The sequence below is a fragment of the Lygodium microphyllum genome, chromosome 30 (genome assembly GCF_053477565.2).
Source record: "Lygodium microphyllum isolate KBCC chromosome 30, Lygodium_microphyllum_v1.1.10, whole genome shotgun sequence".
In the NCBI taxonomy this organism is placed as follows: Eukaryota; Viridiplantae; Streptophyta; class Polypodiopsida; order Schizaeales; family Lygodiaceae; genus Lygodium; species Lygodium microphyllum.
In genome coordinates this window covers 51,785,701-51,801,653 of record NC_141164.1, presented here as the reverse complement: position 1 = coordinate 51,801,653, position 15,953 = coordinate 51,785,701, and positions in this window count along the sequence as shown.

Below are 15,953 nucleotides of genomic sequence, written 5' to 3'. Positions count from 1 at the left end.
TTGCATTGTATATTGCTCTCTCTCCTTGTTGATATCTGCAAAAAAAAACATGTTACAAATGTTTATTAATTAAAAAGTAGAATTAGATATAAACCTAAGTGGATATAATATGACATAAAAACTTGCTCATTTGTTATTAAGTTGGAACACAAATGAGCATGGTAGTTCAATATCTTCATTTTGTAATTCCATTCTCACTTGATGTAGCGTACATGATGATCTAACCTTTAGGATTGCAATAATGTCGTTATTGCAAACATCACGATTCACTATAGGATATTTGCTAAAATTATCAAGATTTTGGTCTAAAGCAACCAAACTACCACAAACAGATGAAATTTTGAGTAGTAATCATATATTTACAAGCTAGAAAGTCTTGATGTATCTTACATACAAATTTTCCTTCTGTCCTAGTTTCCCATCCCTCATCAATAAATTGTATGACATGATAATATGTCAGTCTCTTCACTGAAAGCATGGCCTTTGATCTTCTTATCTTAGCATTAGAAAAGAAGTTAATAAATATATTAATAGGCATAAACAAAGTAACTTTGCTTAGTCTACTTGAGATATTAGGTTTTAATACTCTTTGTATATTAGAAAATATTTTACATCTATAGCCCTCACTAGTAGTTGGACTTGGAAAAGGCCGCTCTCAAAGCTTCAAAATTTGGGCAAAGGAAGGGGGGACTATTGATCCCCATTCGCTGCACTGCATGGGAAGAATATAAGAATGGTCATAGAAGAATATTCCATTCTCTGCAAGCTCTGTCGTCTTTCTACCTTTGTATCTTTCTTCTCCAATAAAACCATGCATCACATCAATAACATCAACAATAGACTTGATCGATTGCTATTCCTCAAGATTAAAGGGATAGAGATCTGTAAGACAAACAAAGAAATGTTATAATGGAAAACCTTAAACCAAGTTCAAGAAAATAAAGGTTTTAAGAATCAAATCCTTAAATTTGGTCTATGCATTGGAAGATTTGAAGTTCCAGGTTCCAAATATAGCTCTCTATGCATAAACACATGTTGCACTAGTACCTCTTTTATGCTATTATTATTTACTCAAAGTTTGAAATCTTAGATTTTACCCTTCCAAGTAGAGATAAACGAGCTCTCATATCTTCACCTTTTTTCACGTTTGCTTATTACATGGTGATCCAACTGCCTTTATTAATGATTGTAGGAATCCATCTTCTATATTTTTGGAATGAGTTAAACACGGATATGGATGTGATTTGGGAGTTAAGACACCTTGTTGAAGGTTGAATTTTTATATCCATGGCATGTGCGCACGCACAGAGAGAGAGAGAGAGAGAGAGAGAGAGAGAGAGAGAGAGAGAGAGAGAGAGAGAGAGAGAGAGAGAGAGAGAGAGAGAGAGAACTAGGCTATCACAAAGGAGGAAAAAACACAAATCTGAATTAAAGAAAGGAGGGGAAAAATAAGTGCCAAGTTTTTTACTAATTTGAATTTAGATTAAACATGTCATTATCATTAATCCAAACATAGCATTAAATAAAAGTGATCGAGACTGTATATCAATAATGCAAAGAATGTCATAATCATGAATATAAGAGGCTAAAAATAGATATAGATAATAACAATTTGTAATATTATCATATATATGTAAAATGTTTTTTTGCAAAAACCTGAAGACACAATTGTAGGATAATTTCTAAATGACACACAAGCATATGCACACCTTAATATTTTTGCAAAAAGAGCACCAGGTGCATTATAATTTATTTTGTAAAAGAGCATCAGGATCTCTCTTGTGCAAGTTGTAGAGAATGAGAGGCATGGATTAAGGCTAATGCAAATAGGAAGGAGGAGGAAAAACAATAGAGGAATGTGGACCAAAAAGGGGATGGCCACCCAAGGAGGAGATAGGGAATGTATAAAAGTCAAAAAGTGAATGAAGATGCTCATTCTTGGTGTGTGATCAAACATGCTCTCTTCTTGTTTCTTACTCTTGCTTCATTCCTATGCATAAGAGAGGGAGAGAGGGAGTGTGAAGAGAGAGAGAGAGAGAGAGAGAGAGAGAGAGAGAGAGAGAGAGAGAGAGAGAGTGTGTGTGTGTGTGTGTGTGTGTGTGTGAGTGAGAGACCGTGGAGAAGCTCTTCTTCTCCTCTCTTTGTCTTCTTCTTCTTCTCTTCTCTTTTCTCATGCGTATGGCTATGGAGCTTGCTTGAAAGTGTATCTTGGATTATGGAGCTACCGGTAGATTTGTGGGAGGAGGCAACTTGATCGGATTCAAAGGTGAGCTCACTACACACTTGTGTGTGTGTATCCTGGATTGTGGAGCTACTAGTAGATTTGTGGGAGGAGGCAACTCGATCAGATTCAAAGGTAAGCTCACCACACACTTGTGTGTGTGAGAGTGTGTACTGCTATGTGAGAGGTAGCCATAGCTCTTGGCTTGAAACGCTTGAAGCAATAAGTGGTTTGTGGGTCTTGGTGGTGTGCTTGCAAGAGCACCGATAAGGCCAATGGCCAAATACAAGGCGAGCACCTCTTATACTAGTACACATTGGACATTCTTATACAAGTGCACATAATGAAAATAAGGGTAACAAAGTACCTACAAAAAAATTATTGTGTGCTTTCTCATTGACTTTCTCTCACCCTTTTGATCTCTCAGTTCATTGATTCCACATCCCATCATTGTTTCCTCTTAGGCATGCATGGTGGTAGTGAATAAACTAGTCGCATAGTGAAAGGAATAGGCAGAAAGAAGTAAAGAGAGAAGACTCATGGGCAAAAATATGGTAATGACAAAAGACTAAAGAGAATAGAATGAACACCTCTTTCCAAAATGAAGTACTACATGCCAAAATAATAGACCTATTTTGTTTGAGTCTATTCTTCTGCATGTTGGTTTGATACTCACTTACGATGCCTTAATAATCCCCAAACATAGTGAAAGTATTTTCTCTATGTGGTGCAATCTACTCATAAGTGATGATAGCCTACCTACTCACATTGATCTCAAGCAACCCATGCTCTCTTTTACTCGTTATGGGTGAGAACTCCTTAATAGGTCATGCTCAAAGTCATCCCAAGTCTAAGATACTAGTCGAAACATTCATAAAACCACCCATGATTTAGAGCATTTGCTACCCAAACATAGATTAACCTTGACCACTTAAAGTTTATGTGGTGTGGCCTTCAATCAATGCATATCCTTATACTTTAACAAAAAAGTATTAGGTATATAATTGGCATACTACATAGAATAGCCAAAATCATATGTCCTATATGAGAGCATATCTCTTGATTTTGAATGTAAGTTTAGGTATTCATTAATGTAGTATGTAGAGTACCTAGAAGCATACCTCCTAATCATGAACCTCTATAAAGAGCAGCACTACTTAATGGATTCCTTAGTCTGTTTATGAGTCTTTCTTGTGGTACCACTAATGTGTGTTGACTTGAGTATGGAATTGATATGCTTTAATTGATTTTAATTCTCAGTCACCTGCATCTCAACAACTAGAGTTTGTTAGTCTAGTTGAGTGAGCTCTTTTATAAAGATTGGATCCCCATCCATATCATGTTCCTTGCCTCACAAATTTGGATTTGAAAGATTCATCATGTCTATTTTTTGAGGATTTGGTAGATTTTTATTCAAGTAACCCTTTATTCCTATCTTGTTCGCTTAGTCCATACACGGATGCCCATAGTCATGGGTCATGCCTACTTGCAAACTAAACCAAATAACCAAAAAAGCTTTACATAAATACATACATACATACATGTGTGTGTGTGTGTGTGTTTTTAATTGGAAATTTCTATTTTCCAATGTAAGAACCATATATACACAAGAAAAAGCTTACACAAAACCTTGTTTATTGAAAAGATAATGCAATATCTCAAAAATACAAAACTAAATATAAGATCCTTTCATTGTAACACAACAAAACACAAATCTAGATTAATTTTAATATCATTGGAAAACATAAATAAGAGTCTTCAATCAATTTATTTTGCAGTAGCCCTCAATCAACTACAAGTAGCTACCCTCGTTATCACAAGGTTAAAAACTGTACCTGCATCCATGTAAAAGAAGAAGGTTAGAACCTTGCCTTCAAATAAGTTTTACAAGTGTTATTACTTCTAGCCACTTGTTATCAATGTCCACAAGAACAAAGGTTAACTACTTCTTACTAAGGACTAATACATTATTTCACACTCCTATAAAAATTATATAGATGTCTCTTAAGTAGGTTTGCACCAACCTAGTTCTTTATCTTGAACTATAAGTTAGCTCCTCATTTTTTTGGGGAGCTACCACCCATATCAATTTAACCATATATTATACTTACTTGGAGTCATTTTATGGATTTTATTATGGTTACCCTAGTTCCATAACATGAGCTATTGGTTAGCCCTTTGGACCTTTCCAACCAAATCATTTTAACCATAAATATATATTGATTACCAAAAAAGGGGCATATTTTTATGGTTTTATGTTAGCCATGACACTATTTTATCTTCAAAATAAATGACTCAAATGTTAGCCCAACCAAGTTCAGTATCCTAATTTGCTAGTAAGCTATGGTAGAATATAGCAATCACCATACTTTTTCATGTAACAATTGTTTACCTATTTTAAGTACTATATGTCATCATGTAACAACTTCTTTTATTATAGTTGCACTTGTCCTATTTTATTTTATTCCTACAGCCAACGGACCCATATTTATCTTATTCAAAGATAATAAGTTACTAGTAAGACACATACATTTCTAGTGTTGGGACATTCATTAAGCGAGTGTTACTTTCATTTTGTAGGCTAGAGGCATGCCAGACTTGTACAATAGTCATTTTATCATCCCCATTTTGACTCGCATACCATAGATGCATGATTATAAGCAGGTAACACCACCCCTTTTATTAAAAACTACAAAACGTATCAATTTATCACCATTGACCTATTTATATTGAAGAAGGACAACTTAAATTACTGTCAACAATAAGCATGCTTATAGGATAAGTATGCTTCTTAGTTAGGGAATAATAAATTATTATCATTCTAATAGACTATTGAACTGGCCTATCAAACATAGGCCCAACAACCAAGCCAATGTTTTGTTAGCTCTTTCATCTCAAAAAGTATTCCCTATCCAAGCCAACACTCATCAATTTCAAATCTCAACACACTATTGTGTTTACCAATTACATATTTGAGTACACTTCAGAGTTTATAATTTTTATCCATCATATGTGTCTTTTAGGGAGCTTGTCCTAAACAAGAAGATTATGTCTAATGACTATTGAGCTAGATTGCCATTCACAAGCCTATCTAGGCCAACTTTTTATCATCGCTTTCCTCTTAGAAAGAGTATTCCCTATCTAAGCCAACACTTATCAATTTCAGATCTAAGTATATTACTAAGGTTATCAATTTCAGATCTAAGTACACTCTTGTCCTTTCATGTTATCAGAGAAAAATATTATCTTTATATGAGGCATACTTTAGTTTATTTCATTCATTTTTCAAAAATTTACTTCTAAATTACAGGATTTTAATAACGCCCAATATAGGCTTGTCATACTATTATTCTTGTATGTATCCAACATAGGATGCACTATTATCATCAGTTCACATCTTGCCTTAATACTTCATCATAGACCAAAGCTATGCCATGAAAAAACTAAACAAAACATTTTAATCAAGTTTAGCTAGTACAAAATACTTGTAGTCCCCCTAAAGCCTTAGTAATTATTTCTCCCATAGATGTATGTAATTGTACATTTCTTGCATGTATCAAAACTACACTATTATCAATAGTTTGCATTTTGCCTTGTTACCTCAAAATATCATATAAAAGCTTCCTTTATGCATCCAACACATGATTCACTATTATCATCTATTTACATATTGCCTTAACACTTCATCATACCAAAGCTACACCATGTCAGAACTAAACTACACATTTTAACCAAGTTTAGAGTTCATAATACTTATAGTCACCTTAACACCTTACTAATTATTTCTTCCACAAATGCATGTGAATTGACATTTTCTTCATGTATCAAAATTGCACTATTATCAATTGTTTACATTTTTCCTTAACACCCAAAATATCATACAAAAACTACCCAAAGCCAAAGCTAAGCTTATGATTAAATCATCAAGTTTAACAAATATTCTTATGATATGTAGAATTTGTACTATTCATTAGAGCCTATTCCCTCCACTAGGAATATTTTTACACTTTCATCGCCAAAAAATAGGTATGTTTACTACTCATGGGAATTCCTTATTATCTTTGCCTACCACACTTTTCAATTTGCTTCAAGCCAATGGTGAAACTAAACTGCTCTTGCAAATGTGCACCTAATACAAGTGCTGCCTGTTGTAGTGAATCTACCCTTTTCTATGGAATAAAGTTCCATGGATTTTACATGAAATGCTACCTCCTATGGCGAATCTGTGCTCGTGGGTTATTTAATGTGACTATGAGTGGTAAGTATTTATTCAAAGTTAGCACTAATTTTTGAATACTGGTGCACAGATTGGATGTTGTATGCGTGCGTGGTGAAGGTCAGAAGGTCCCCAAGAACAAAGAACTCTACAAACTTTCATAATTTCAAGTACAAAGCAAAATCAAATTTGCCCGACATGAGACAAAAGAGACAAATCGGGTGCAATCTCCCCCCATGCCTTGTGTGAGCGCTTCACAAGGCATGTATTTATAGATTTATGTATTGTCAAGCTCAAAAATAGCTCACTACACAAATAACATGCTTTTGCTTTTGCATTTGCATTTGCCCAAATATAAAATAAGGTGTCTGGGTGTCCAAAAGTCGAGTCGTGCCCAAATACAAATATCAAATAATGAAATAACTAACCGAGCGCCTATACGCATACAAGATAATAAATGTTTTGTTAAGTGTTTTAATAAATAAGAACGCTTAAATAAATATTGACACCACACCTTTAGTGATAAGACATACACCCATCAAAATAGTAATTCTTCTAGCCATTTGGATTCACGCCATTGCCTGCCAATGCCACCGCCACCTGCTCTACACATCAACTAAAGCATTCACAATTGTTACAAAATAATTAAATAGGTTGGAACTCTGTCCTAACCTTAATTTAATTTGAGTGCGCACTCTAAACTCATAAATGTTCATTAATTTAATATGTATTTTATGAAATCACCTGCTATGGAACCACCCACGTGCACATTAAATTAATTTGATGCCCGAAAAGGACAGGTGTCCTTGTCAACTTCTCACATAAGGAATCCTCCTTGTGTACGAGTCCCGAAAAATAAATAGTTTTACGGAATGCACCATGAAATATGCCTCCTGACATCATACCCCCGGGGTGGGATAATAATTGTCCTCAATTGCTATTAGCTCAGTGTGGAGCTACTAGTGAGGGGTAATCACTTAGGTCGCAGACATACATCCATTGGGCCTCTTCAACAGGATGGATTTTAAACTTAACCAAATATCTAGAATATCTATGACCAATTTTAGTGGTCATAAAGTCAGTGTCTAGAATAGTTTCACGTTCAAGGATTTCAGTTTCTTCTTCTAACAAAGGAGGGTTTTCATAGACATGGTGGACATGTATTGGCCTCTGAAAGGTTCGTAACAAACTAATATGAAAAGTTTTATGGATCTTCCAATGTTTGGGCAGTTCTAATTTAAATGCATTGTTATTGATCTTGTGAATTATTTTGAAAGGTCCATAAAACCTAGGTGCTAATTTAACAACAGATTGTTTTTCAATACTTTTCAATCTTCTCTTTTCAATGCGTAACCAAACATAATCACCAACATTGAAACTCATGGTTTATCTTTTCTTATTAGCTTGTTTAGTGTGTGATTGCTGGGCTTTCACAATCATATCTTTAACTTGAGCAAAAATAGTAGCATGCGTATTGGCAATATCATTAGCAGCTTTAACTTTATTTGACAATGATGTGACAGGTGTAGGCAATCTATGTCCATAAATGATTTCAAAAGGTGCTTTATGAGTAGTTGTGTGTGGTGTATTATTGTATATAAATTGAAAGAGATATAAGTGTGTGTTCCATGTTTGTGGTTTTGAAATTGTGTATGCATGTAAAAGATCTAGAATTGTATTATTAGTAGCTTCTGTTTTCCCATTGGTTTCAGGATGGAATACATATGAGAAATCAATCTTAGTATCCAAATTAGCAAACAAGATAGTCCAAAAATTATTGCAAAATCTAGAATCACAATCAGAAATAATAACTTTTGGCAAATTATGACTAGTGAAAACATTCTTCAAAAACAATTGTGCAGCTTGAGATGTAGTTAATGTTTTCTTGCATGGTAGAAAATATGCTTGTTTACTAAATCGATCTACTATAGTCCAAATCATATCATGATTAGCTTGTGTATTAAGCAAACCAGTTATAAAATCCATTGAGATATGTTCCCATGGACGGTCAGGAATTGGTAAAGGCATTAACAAACTAGATTGCTTACCATGGTGTCGCTTGACTCTTGAAAGGTGAGAAGGATCGAAGCTTGCTTGGAAGAGTTATGGTGGGAGAGCAAGAGCAAGAAAGAGAGAGACACAAAATGGAAACTCCAACAGTCACAATGTGTGACCGGGCCTTCCTTTATTCAAATTGTCACTAAAAGAATAAAGAATAAAGTGACGGTGTGACGGGCGCTCGCCACCTGCAGTATGCGGTGGCGAATACTGTCAGTGTAGTAATACATGGGCGGCTAGGTAGAGACACTTTTACCCCCAACAACCTCCCACTTAAAGGCGAATCTGCCCCAGTGAGAAGTGAAAAGAAAAAGAAAAGACAATACAACATACACATGTACAATAGGATGAGGAAAAACATTATCTCATCCAACGGCCATCAATCTCTTGAGGAAGGCAAAGCGCTCAGTAGTGAGGCTTTTTGTGAGCAGATTTGCATGACTTTCATTAGTGGAGATCTTTACATCCACGACCCCACGTATGAAGTGATACCTCACCTCAATGTGTTTCATCTTTGCATGGAAGACCAGATTCTTGGCTAGCTGAATAGCACTCATAGAATCCGAATGCAGCGTAGGTATAGTATCAATCCCAAGGTCATGAACCAAACAGCCTAATCATATGGCCTCCTTGCAAGCCTCAATGGCTACAACATACTCGGCCTCAATGGTAGATAGAGTTGTACACTTCTAAACCTTGGACATCCAAGAGATAGAACCTCTAGCATAGGTGAATACATAGCTAGAAGTGGACTTCTTACTATCTCCATGTCTTGCATAATCAGAGTCTGTGTACCCCACAACTCCTGTATCCTGGCTGCCATAGCAAATACAGATATCTGCTGTGTCCTTAAGGTATCACATGATACCCTTCACGGCATCCCAATGCTTCTTGCCAAGTGTAGCCATATAGCATGCCACAACACCAACTGCAAAGGCAATATCTGGATGAGTGGCTATCATGGCATATATCAAGCTGCCGATAGCTGATGCATAAGGAATCTTGGCCATCTCGGCCCTCTGCTCATCTGTCACAGCAGATAATCGGCCTGTGAAACCTTCACATAAGAAGGTAATGGACATCCAATAGGCTTCACGTCCTGCTGCATACAGAAACGCTCAAGGACTTTATGAATGTACTCCATCTATGAGAGGTAGAGTAGTCCCTGACGCATGTCGTGCTTAACACTTAATGCGCATACCAAGAATGTGAGAGGCCTGTTATCCCAAATCCTTTATCTCAAAGCTCTTCTTCAGCTGAGATTTAAGAGCATCCAGCTCATCATGAGCTATCCCTGCTATCAACATATCATCCATATAAAGTACCAAAATAAGCAATGAGCCATCACGAGCTTTCTTCATGTAAAGACACGAATCCATAGCACTCCTGTTGTAGCCCTGTGATTGCATAAAGGCATCAAACTTATGATGTCATTCCCTAGGTGCTTGCTTCAAGCCATAAAGACTTTTCTTCAACTTCTACACTAGGTGATCCCTGCCAGAGGTGCTGCAAAGCCCTTAGGCTACTCCATGTATATCTCATTATGCAAATCCCCATGCAAGAATGCAGTCTTGACATCCATTTGATACATGTCCAAGTCAAGCTACGTGACTAAGGCCAAAACCAAGCATAGGGTGGTCATCTTAACCATAGGAGAAAATACTTCATCAAAGTTAACTCTATGCTCTTGTTTAAAACTCTTAGCAACAAGTCTTACCTTATAAGCTGGCTTGGGCTTTCCAGGGGTACTTTTAAGCTTATACACCCATTTGCATGGCAAAGCTTTCTTGCCCTGAGGCAATGCAACCAAATCCCAAGTCATATTCTTATGTAGGGAGTCCATCTCAGACTGCATAGCCCTCTCCCAGGAGTGACTGTCACCCCTGCGCATAGCCTCATCATAGGTGAGAGGCTCTCCTGCATCTGTAACCAAGACATAATGCATCAAGGGCTCAAATCTATCAGGTGGACGTCTAGCTCTAGTAGATCATCTCACTGCAGGCTCTACTACATGTGTATTATCCTATCCAACACCCTGGCCATGTGTACCAACTGCGGCTATAGAGGTTATCAAACCGGTTATGTAGGAGCACGTAGCTCTTCCTGGAATATAACCCTACGTATCTCTACCACCTTCTCAGGTTGCTTGTGCATCTTGTCTTCATGAAAGGCTACATCATGGCTGACTTTCCATACATGCAGATCCCAGAGGTGGTAACCCATCTCACTTGCATTTCCATGGCTAAGGAAAACGCATTTGACACTCTTAGGATCCAACTTAGTCCGCTTGTCCTTAGGCACATGGCAGAATGCCTTACATCCAAAGATACGTAGATGCGCATAAGACAAAGGTTTCCCAATCCATACCTCCTCTGTAACCTGAAAATCCAAACCATTGGAAGGTGATCTATTGATGATATGCACAGTTGTACTGACTACCTCAGCCCAAAAGCTCTGTGGTAGGCATGCATGGTTAAGCATACTGTATATATGCTCCTAGATGATTCTATTCATTTGCTCAGCCAAACCATTCTGGGGTGGGGTATAGGGGGCAGTTAACTGACACTTAATATCCCTCTCGTCACATAGCTGCTCAAAGGCACGTGATACATATTCTCCCCCATTGTCAGTCCTAAGGCGTTTCAGTCTATGCCCAGTCTGGTTCTCAACCAATGCAAGCCATCTCTGAAACACAACCAATACATTTTTAATGGGATAAGCCCAGACTTTATGTGAAATATCGTCAATGAACATCACAAAATACTTTTCACCACCCATAGATTGACAGGGCATGGACCCACAAACATCCAAATGTACCAATGCCAAGGGCTCACTCATGTGTGCCCTACCAGACTTCTTATGCATATTCCTAGTATGTCTGCCATAAAGACAATGCTTACATGAATCAAAACATGCATAGTCAAGGGGCGATAAGTACTGCAAAAACCAAAAAGTATTTTCATTCCCTTCAAGCACATATGGTCCGAACGGGCATGCTAAATAGATACATGTACGATGGAGCCCACTGACAAAACATGATCAATAGAGGATCCATCGACTACAAGAGGATAGAGGCTGCCAGCTTTGGCACCTCTAGCAAGCATAAGTTTACTACGGGTGATCTTCTAGGTAGAATCCCTAAATGAAACATGAAACCCAACATCATCAAACTACCCTACAAACATAAGACTATGTGTAAGCGCAGGTATATGGCATACATCCTGTAACAGAGAAGTACTGCTAGTAGAGAACTACAACCATGCATCTCCAATGCCAACAATAGCAAGTGACATGTCATCACCCAAGCGAACTAAACCAGAGACAATACAGTAGGAGTGAAACCATTCACGGCATGGTGTAACATGAAATGAAGCACCAGAATCCAAAAGCTAACATTGCGCATACATAGAGTGAACCTCGTCAACGACGTAGCATCACAAGAACTAGCTACAAGTATGTACTCCCCATCGGAGTCATTGGTCTGCATGACATTTATTTCCTCGATTTTCACAATGGATTTCGCAGGCATCATGCTACGATTGGAGGACTTTTCCTGTACTTTGTCTTTCCCCTTCTCTTTGCGCTTCTCATTGCACAACTCATGACACTATTGGGTGTATATAACCCTTCTTGCCACAATGATGACATGTCACATTAGCATTTCTCCCACGAGACTTGCTGTGTGACTTACCATGCAACTTAGACCTAGACTTCTGTGAGTCTCTACCATGGCCATTCCTATGGTCATTCTTTCTAGTACCATCTCTGCCTCTAATAGTCAAAGCATGCGACACACGAGAGGCATCCAAGTTCTTATGGTTAATCTCTTCCTACAGAAGAGCACTCTCTACATCAGGCAAGTTCAAAATAGTAGCAGGAGCACATAAGGCAGTGCGGAATACATCCCATGACTCACTGAGAGTCCCAAGCAAAAACAATGGAGTAACCTCATCATTGAAAGTAATGCCCTGCGCAGTCAAGTTCTTGAGAATAGCATGAAACTGGCTCAAATAAGCAGACATCATCATATTCTCCTTCATACGCAGGTCCATAAGTATGCTGCTAATACATCTGACTTGCTAGTCTTTTCTTGTCATAGAGATTCTTGATTTTATCTCAAACCCGCCAAGCACTCTGTGCTTCCTCAACCACATTATAATGCACATGTTCAGTGAGAGACAAGATGAGGGTGGACTTGCATAACTCATCAAGCGCATCCCATTCGTCATCATAGTTTCAGGCTGCTCACCATACATCCTTAGTGGCTTTATCTATGACTTTTGTACCAATACCTATCAAACTTGGCTCTTCCAATAGAAATAATTCGTACCATCAAGCTTAGTGATATTAAAGATAGCACTATCAGTGGAAGAAGATGCCATACTACAGTCCAAAATGGTGAAGACAATTCAAAAACTGCTTGTTGTAAACTGTAGAAAATGACCAAAAAACCACCAAAACCAAGGTGAAAAAATGGCGAGAAATGAGTATTTAATGATGATACCCACCAAGTACCATCAAAAGTACATCAAACCAATATGATTTAGCATGAAAAATACATGATAGTCTGGAGATATGTGCTTTATGTAGTTTATGACAATAGTGTACAATGAGAGTTGACAGTAGGCAAAACCCAATATTCAAAGTCAATCACTGATTGTTAATGCAAAACCAGCATCAAATGGGCATAAACAAGCATGTAATAGTCAAACTGACATGAGCCAACACCCAAGCATGTCAGACAAAGTCCGTCAGTAAAGTCAACAGGGCAAAATGTACATACCACTGCCAAGACCTAACACAAGTTGATGTCTGCTTAATGAATAAAAAGACGAATCAACCTAAGTACATCTACACAGACCAAGGTATATAAACCATATATCATCCACGAGGAGATCCCAGTCTCAAAGATCCAAAAGCTTAATATGCATAACATGCACTGCTCAATGTCTGATAAGCGTACAAAGACACTCCCACTGGAACAAAAGCCATAAGTGTCAAGCAAATAAGCTCAAACAAAGCATGTAAGAGCACTAGTGATGGAGTATCCAAGATCATACATCAGTAAGACATCTAGAGCATATGAGTAGTCAAGTATCCAATGATAGCATCCAATGTCAGGAAGACAATCCCAATCAATATTTGACGAGCCAAAGCAAGACCAAAATAAGCTCCAAAATATCCAAAGTCAAGCCCAAATGAAGTTCTAGTAGCATTCAAGTCCAAACAATGTAACTAGCATGTGTAGGTAGCATAAGCATCAAGCATGTACCAACGGGTCATACATACACCACAGGTATAACCTCTGTCACAAAGCATGCCAGTGTATACCAATGTCAAGTAAATGCCAACTAATATAGAGCTCAAACAAGGCTCAAATATATTCAGGAACCATCCAAAGCATTTGACAACCTTTATTTGCATCCCAATAGTCATATGAAACACCCGGGAAGCACCTGTGTGACCAGTAGGTAGAGTATAAAGTGACTAAACAAGCTTCAGCCCTAGAATGTACAACAGTGACTTATTGTGTAAAATTGAGTATTTCAGGCCATTAAATCAGCTCCAAATGATGGCCAATCAATAGGCATACATTCCCCAAACATTTGAGGACCACTCGGGACCAATTGGGCATAATCGGGCATTAAATGACCATGTAGCATAAGTATAAAGTGTAATGATGAACAAGAATCGCTTATTTTCCCAATGTTGAGTTTAAAAATGTATTATAAGTTAATTGGCCCATTAAAACAATCCCAAAATATGATTATTACCAATAGTGTCATTAAATGACCACTTTCCTAGATAGTCCAAGGGCTAACGATTGAGTGCTCAAGCATACTTAGGTGATATATTAACCTAGTCAATTTAATTGTTTGCTGATCTATTTATTATTCTAAGTAATAATTAATTATTAAATTTAATTTCAGAGTTCTTTCTCACTGAATTCCAATAGTTCCAACAACAAGAGGTGGAGATTGTGATGAATCTCTATTGTAACCCTAATTGACAAGAGAAATTGGGGTTTGATAACCACCTTAGGAAGCATGCTCAAATTTGAAGGCCTAAAGACTTGAATTTCAATCACTAAAGTTTGAAGGTTTTAGGAGATTCAAGAGGCCATTCAACCGATGGTGATTTGGGGTTGAATTTCTTACCCAAGGAGCATGGTGAATGCCAATTCCCTGAGCAAACCAAGGGGTGAATTGGTTTGAGTCTTATATATCATTTGTGACATCCAGAGGCAATGGATAGTGAAGGAGATTTAGGGAATCTCAGTGTATTCCATCTAGATTGTAATACAATTTAAAGACCATTACTAGAAGCACTAATAGTGCTTAATCATGTTATTACCACCCTATCCGAAAAGGATGGCTAGTTTTAGTTGCTTGGCCTCTCAATGCTGCCAATGATCAGTCGCCATTATCTTCAAGTAGTTACATTGTTGCATTTACTAGTTCCAGCCCAACAACTACTATGTTTTGGTTTCTGATCTACTATGACCTACCCCCCATCTTAGCTCCAATTGGTGGTTACAACACTCAGGATTCGTCTCCAGTGGACAATACACATCAGCCTCCCTCAACCTACTCCTAAGAGAGCCACCAACTATTGGACAACTCTCCTCTTGAGCATCTTGTACACTCTTTCCTTCATTTACAACATTGATTCATTCACTTTAGAGTTCTCTCTCTTCTCTCTTTATGTGCATTTGCATTCTTGCATTTGTGTTGAAGTTCTCTATGTTTTAGTTGGAGTATCCTAAGGCTATTTTGGATTGCTTGGTTTGTTCTTGGTTACAGTATACACCATGTGTTGATTTATAACAGCTCAAACCACTCCATCTTCATATCCTCTAATTTCTCATGCTACTCCTTCAATGGAGGCTCTATTGAGGCATTATGGTCTTGATTTGGAGGACAATACTCCATCTACTAGCCTTTGTTCTAGAGATCATTCACAGATGCCTAAATTTTCATTGTCTCATATCCCTTCACAAGGTGCATCTCAATTGGAGCACTTTACTAACAAGACTGATTTCCTCTCAATTGAGGAAAGACTATCGACTTTGAAAACAACAAAAAGTTCAAACCCTTCACAATCAAGGCTAGTGGTAGGTTATACAATCCATTATTGTGTGATTTTGATTATGTCTACACTGATCCTTTAGTTATATAGGGACCACTGACCATAAGTCACCTATGAGTTATTTGAAGAAATCTCTATATTTAGAGATATGAGTATTGTCTCCATCAAAATGGAGATGATGATAGTATCTTTCCTATCAAGATTAGGTCTTGTTTGTCTTTCCTTCGTTTAAGTGGATTGCTACCTAGGTAGTTTTACCTTTCCATTCTTAATTAGCATAAGATTCATCACCTGAGGTCCAGTTTCAAGCATATCTACAACACTTGGTCAATATTGAAGCCATCTCCTAAGATCAAATATAGGCAAAAC